Here is a 6,844-nt window from a genome sequence, read left to right on the forward strand (position 1 = left end):
CTTGGCACGCGGAGTCTTGATCCTGGCACAGACCAGGCAAGCTCGGACATACAGTGCCTTGCGAAAGTATTCGGCCCCCTTGAACTTTTCAACCTTTTGCCACATTTCAGGCTTCAAACATAAAGATATAAAATTTTTATTTTATGTGAAGAATCACCAACAAGTGGGACACAATTGTGAAGTGGAACGAAATCTATTGGATTTTTTAAACTTTTTTAACTAATAAAAAAATGAAAAGTGGGGCGTGCAAAATTATTCGGCCCCCTTGCGTTAATACTTTGTAGAGCCACCTTTTGCTGCGATTACAGCTGCAAGTCGCTTGGGGTATGTCTCTATCAGTTTTGCACATCGAGAGACTGAAATTCTTGCCCATTCTTCCTTGCAAAACAGCTCGAGCTCAGTGAGGTTGGATGGAGAGCGTTTGTGAACAGCAGTTTTCAGCTCTTTCCACAGATTCTCGATTCCACAGATTCTTGCGATTTGTATCGCAAGTTGTCCGATACAAAAAGCTTATCCGGGGGGCAGCACAAAGGAACTATAGCTCTTTTGAGGGCACGTCTGATCTGATCTTCAATAGAGCAGTGGATTGCCCCGAGGATTCTGTTAGATGAAATGATTGGTTCCGGTGTGTAGTCCAGATCCGGGGGATCATGGAGCCGAGAGAGAGCATCAGCCCTCCCATTCTTCGAGCCAGGCGTATAGGTGATAACAAAATTAAATCGAGAAAAGAAAAGAGACCAACGGGCCTGACGGGAATTGAGGCGTTTGGCCGACTGAATGTAGGCCAGGTTCTTATGGTCCGTGATAATTACAAAGGGGTGATGAGCCCCCTCCAACCAGTGTCTCCATTCCTCCAGGGCCTGCTTGATAGCTAAGAGTTCACGATTACCGACATCATAATTAACCTCGGCAGGGGAGAGCTTCCTCGAAAAGAAGGCACAGGGATGTGGAATGTGCTTATCCCCGTGGCGCTGGGAGAGGACTGCCCCAACCCCATAGGCTGAGGCGTCAACCTCCACAATGAATGGCTGAGAGGGATCCAGGTGTCGTAGAAGTGGTGCCGAACTGAAGAGTTGTTTTAAGCGTAAAAAAGCCTGGTTAGCCTCTCGGTTCCATTTACCCAAGCCTGGTCGATTGCGGGTTAGTGCTGTGATAGGCGCCACGACGGAGCTAAAGTTCCAGATGAAACATCTATAGAAGTTGGCAAAACCTAAAAAACGTTGAATTTGCTTTAAGTTACGAGGGGCTGGCCGGTCATTGATGGCCGCCACCTTAGCAGAGTCCATCTCTACACCAAATGGGGAAATGATGTAACCCAGAAAGTGAATTTTAGAGGCGTGGAAAACGCACTTCTCAAGCTTGGCGTAGAGTTTGTTTTTAATGAGTCTAGTCAGGACCTCCTGGACGTGGTGGACATGATCCCTAGGGTTGGCAGAAAAGATGAGGATATCATCCAGGTAAACCAAAACAAAATTCCCAATAATGTCCCTAAAGATGTCATTCATGAAAGACTGGAAGACAGCCGGGGCATTAACAAGACCAAAAGGCATCACCTGATATTCATAATGTCCATGGGTGGTCATAAAGGCCGTCTTCCACTCATCCCCTTCACGTATCCTGATTAGATTGTAAGCCCCCCATAGATCTAATTTCGAGAAGATGGAGGCTCCCCGTACGGACTCCAAAGCAGCTGGAATTAAAGGCAGAGGGTAACGATGTTTGACCATAATGGAGTTCAGTCCTCTGTAATCAATACACGGCCGCAAGGAGCCGTCCTTCTTCCCAATAAAAAAAAACCTGCACAGGCTGGAGAAGAGGAGGGACGAATGAATCCTGACTCCAGAGCCTCCTTAATATAATCTTGCAAAGCCTGATTCTCTGCCAGCAAAGGCTTGTTTCAGATGCCTGTATTGTGGTGGGATGGTAGAGTGCTCCTCCAAAGAGGTTACTGCAGCAGCAACCTTAACCGGCTGACGACAACAGTTGACATGACAGGAGTGGCTCCAGGCAATGAGCTTGTTCTTGTCCCAGGAGATGTGGGGATCGTGCTTCTTGAGCCAGGGAAGACCCAGGATTACCGGGTAGGCAGGCGAGTCCAGGAGAAGGAGTGAAATTTCCTCAACATGAGTAGCACCAACTGTTAGAGAGAGAGGGACGGTCTGCCAGGTAATCTGTCCAGGTGCAATCGGAGATCCATCCAGAGCTTGAATACAGATCGGGGGTGAGACCGGAGCCAGGAGAATATCCCACTTCTTAGCAAAAGTGACGTCTCTAAAGTTCCCCGCTGCCCCCGAGTCAACAAAAACCAAAAGGGGAAGTTGCACGTCAGTCCAAGAAATTTCAGCTGGGAATAAAGGGCCAGACGAGGTTTGAGAAAAAACAGTACTACTGACTCTAACAGTAGGCTGTGGAAGGGTTCGAGAGGGATAAGGGGGTCTCAAGGGACAAGCAGAGAGAAGGTGATCAGGTGCAGAGCAATAGAGACACAGTCCCTCCCGACGGCGCCTTTCCTTTTCCTCCGAGGAAAGGGGTGCATGATGCAGAGTGGGCACCGTGGGGGTAGTACCTTCAGGACGGCCAGGACTGCTTCCATCAGGACTCTCTGCTCTCCGCAGCCGAATGCGGGTGTCCAGTTCAACTACCTGAGCGATTGCTGATTCGAGAGAGTGGTTGTGAAGTGGTAAGAGCACCAGGTGGTCCTTTAGATCTTCAGAGAGACCCTTATAAAAAAGGCAAATCAGGGCTTCGGGGTTCCAGTCAGACTCTGTGGAGAGGGCTTGGAAGTCAGCCACATAATCATTCAGAGATCCATCACCCTGACGAAGCGAGGCGAGCCGGAGATGAGTCAGGTCCGGGTTGACTGGAGAAAAACGAGCCTGGAGCCGGTCAGCAAAAAGCTGGAAATCAGCAAACTGAAAATCTCCCCTAGCAAGCAACACAGCTGCCCAGTCCAGAGCCTTGCCAGTGAGCAAGGAAAAGGCGAAACCGATCTGCTCCCGGGGAGAAAAAAAATGCTCAGGATGCAACTGGAAAGCCAAGGAGCATTGCGCAATAAAACCCCTTCAGCCCGCTGTGTTGCCGTCATATCTTTCCGCGAGAACAAATGGTGAGGTTACGGGAGTGGTGGGCGGGGTAACAGGGATCAGAGGAGTGGTCCGTGCTGGAGGCGAAGGGACAGGGGAGGGCGGAAGGCTAGCGACGTGATTGGAGAGAATGTGGAGCGAAGATTGAAGCTGGCTGAGAGCTTGGGAATGGTGATTGAAAAGTGAGCGAAAAGCTTGTGCGTCCGCGGGATCCATCTTTTGGCTCGGTATTCTGTTAGGAATCCCTGGTGGGAAGATACTAGGATCCTGTGCAGACGCAGGCATGGGTAAACGATGAGACAGGCGAACAAACCAAAACGAGAGGCAAGGTCGTGGTCAAAAGGCAAAAGGCAAATCGTAATCCAGGAAGATCTTCGGTAGTAAACAGTCTGAGGCGAGAGGCGAGGTGCAAAGTCGAAAAGGATGAAGGGGAATCCAAAAACCAGAATAAACAAGGTATGGGGGAAAAACGCCAAGCAGAGATCTCAAGGAGTAGACTCAATACCGAGCAGAAGGAAGCAGGTGAAGATGGTATAAATAGCACTGCGCACCGCACGGTGAGTGTGAGCAGGTGGTTTAACTCGTGTGGCAGCATTTGTTAATAATCACCCGCTGCTGGGGCTGATTAGCTCGCTTACGAGTTGGTCTTGACTGCCTGGTGGTCGTGACACCTGTAGGTGTTAAGAACTTGTGGATCCAAATTTGGCTTCTTAAGGAGTGGTTTAACAATCACTACTTTAAATTGATCAGGTACAACGTCTGATACAAGTGACATATTCATCATACTAATTATACTGTAGGTCCTGCTTATTTACTTTGAGGGAATCTTTGACTAACTGAGTGGGGATTGGATCTAGGGGACATGTGGTTGACTTTGTCTTAATAATAAATTTCTTGAGTTCTTGTTCATTAACTAATTAAAAAACACTAAAGAGGTGCTCATATTGTTTCTGTACCAGACTTCTTTGCGGCTTATTCGATTGTGTTTGAAGTCTGATGGTGTTAATTTTGTCATTAAATAAGTTCATGAAATCGTCACTACTAAAGTTAGATGGTGCTATAGAATCGGCCTTATTTGTTAGATTAGCTATTGTCTTAAATAGGTAGTGAGGGTTGTTTTTATTGCTTTCTATAAATTCAGAGTAGTAAGCTGAACCAGCTCTATATACTGGAAGTGTTTCTTATATTGTTGCAGGGTATCAGTCCATGCCGACTTGAATACTTGCAAACCAGTAGACCTGCATTTGCGCTCTAGTTTATGGCACTCCTGTTTAAGGGATCGTGTGTGATCATTATACCATGGAGAGTGTCTAGTGGTTTTGACTACCTTAGTCTTCAAATTTCATCATGTGCCTGTCTGACCACTGTATTATAATTATGTGTGATTTCATGAACTTTACTGGAGATGAAGCTAGCATTATTCATCATGTTCATGACATTTAATGAAGTACTCCCATTGATGTCTCCTGTTGTAATAGTCTTCTCCTTGGCAGCTATCAAGGGCATCAAGGGCATCAGCTATCAAGTCAAATCTAAAAAGTAATTAAAGAGTGGCCAGAAAAAGAGTTAAGAGTTAAGAGTATCGGATGGACTAGTACATGATGAATATCAGCTCTATGAGTGATAATAAAGTCTAGTGTATGATTGTATACAGTATGTGTGTTGGTCCTTTTATATGCTACAACCTAGAGTCAAGGAGAGACTGTCTGTATGTCCATATGTAAGTTAAAGTCACCTAATATTACAACTTTGTCTAAATTAACAACTAAATCAGAGAGCAGTTCACTATATTCGGCAAGAAACAGTCTTGGGGATCTGTACACTAAAAGAATGTATGTAGATGATTCGGGTGCTGTTTTAAGAAGCATTGCTTCAATTTTGTGAAAGTCATTAATAGGTTTTAATTCAATTTTCAGAGACTCACTGAAGATGACTGCTAGGCCACCTCCACGCCCTGAGCAACAAGCTTTCTATTAAAAAGTATAGCTATTAGGTAAGGCTACAACTAAAGGAATAGTCTCAGTGGGTCTGAGCCAGGTTTCTGTTAGTAGGCACAGGTCAGAGTTTGTGTCAAGCACCATATGTCACGCCCGACATCCCTCCCTAGAGGGCGCTTCACTGCTCTCATTATTGTTCGTGTCATTTAGCTCTCCAGGTGTACCCTTTTAGTGTTATTATTTAAAGACCAGCTCTTCCAGTCCTCGGGGCTCATCATTAGGGAAAGATGTCACGAGGCCCGCCTAGCACCAGGAAACCCTACGTCCGTCTCCTGAGGGCATAGGCCTCATCCCCGACACCTCCCGTTTCCTGAGCCTGGGGTCTGGAGGATCTCGCCCCATCACCCTTGGACCTCCATGTTTCGTTTGTCTGTGTGCTCCCCCCTCCCGGGGATTTTAACTTTGTCGCGTTCCAGGATGGATTTCCAGTTTATGGACTTTCGGACCGTGCTTTGACCTGCCCTTGGAACCGTTTGGATTTGGATGCCGTTTTGTCTTCCCCGTACACTGTCTCACGGACGGTCACTATTATTTTGTGCACTATTAAACCCCTGTGTGTTCCCTTTTACCACGCCTCCTGTTTCCTCCAGCTCTTACCGCATCGCATAGGGTCTTCTATAAGATCTGACACGGATTCCAGTCCGTGTCCGTTACACCATATCATTAACCAGAACTGATTTGTTGCCTAGTGAGTGAACATTTAACAGATTGATTTAGGTTTACCAGTGGAATGGAGATTAAATTGTCAACACAGGAGCCCCTAAAGGAACGTCTGAATTCTAATCAAGGTCTAGTGAAAGTTGCAATACTCTGTCTATTCACAATCATAACTGGTTCTGAATAGTAATGTGATTGATGGGATGCCGTGTGGCAGAGAATCAGGCACTATAGTTACAGAAAATAAGCTAGATTAATCTTCAAATGCATTCGCACCCTACTCGGGAGTTGGAGCCTCTGGTGTGAATTCCTTCTCAAAATAAACTTCTCAGCCACTTATTTCTTAAACTGTTTTTTCTCTGTTTCTTTTTATTTCTTGTCCTGCACATCAATGTAAGATTTGGTATAATTAATGGTGTATCATAGTCTGGAGCTGCTTTGCTGCCTCAGGACCTGGAGAGCTTGCCATCATTGACAGAACCATGGATCTGGAGTGTCATAAAATTCTGGAGGAAAATGTCAGGTGATCCATTTTCACAGGAGTCGAAAATGGGTCATGAAGCAAGACCACGATCCTAAATACAAAAGAAGATCTATAACACCATGGCAAAGAAGAAAACATTTCAAATACTGAATTGGACATGTTGAAGACTGGACCTAAACACTGTTGAAATGTTATGTCAGGACCTGAAGTGAATTGCTCAAGCAAGAAAAACCCTCAAATACCACCAACCTGAAGCAGTTCTTTTAAGGAAGAACAAGCCAAAATTCCTAAAGGCCAGTCTAAGACTTATCTTTGAGAGAACGAATGGAGCAGCTACGGGAAATGTCTGTCTGAGATCATAGCTGCTCAATGAGGTATCAAATAGATATGGGTATTTATTGATTTCCAAACAATGCATTTATGAATTTTCACTACAACAAAGCAAACAAATGTATACCCATTTTCTGAGTATCCTACTGAAGGCAGAGAAATACACTTCAGTACGTTGCATAGGTCCAAGCATCCTTACATCATCACCACATTCATATTATGAATTTTGCTACAACAAGCCTGAGAATTTATATACAGGATTTTATTAAATACAGACCTGTTTTTTTAGGTTA

The sequence above is a fragment of the Lepisosteus oculatus genome, chromosome 25 (assembly GCF_040954835.1).
Source record: "Lepisosteus oculatus isolate fLepOcu1 chromosome 25, fLepOcu1.hap2, whole genome shotgun sequence".
In the NCBI taxonomy this organism is placed as follows: domain Eukaryota; kingdom Metazoa; phylum Chordata; class Actinopteri; order Semionotiformes; family Lepisosteidae; genus Lepisosteus; species Lepisosteus oculatus.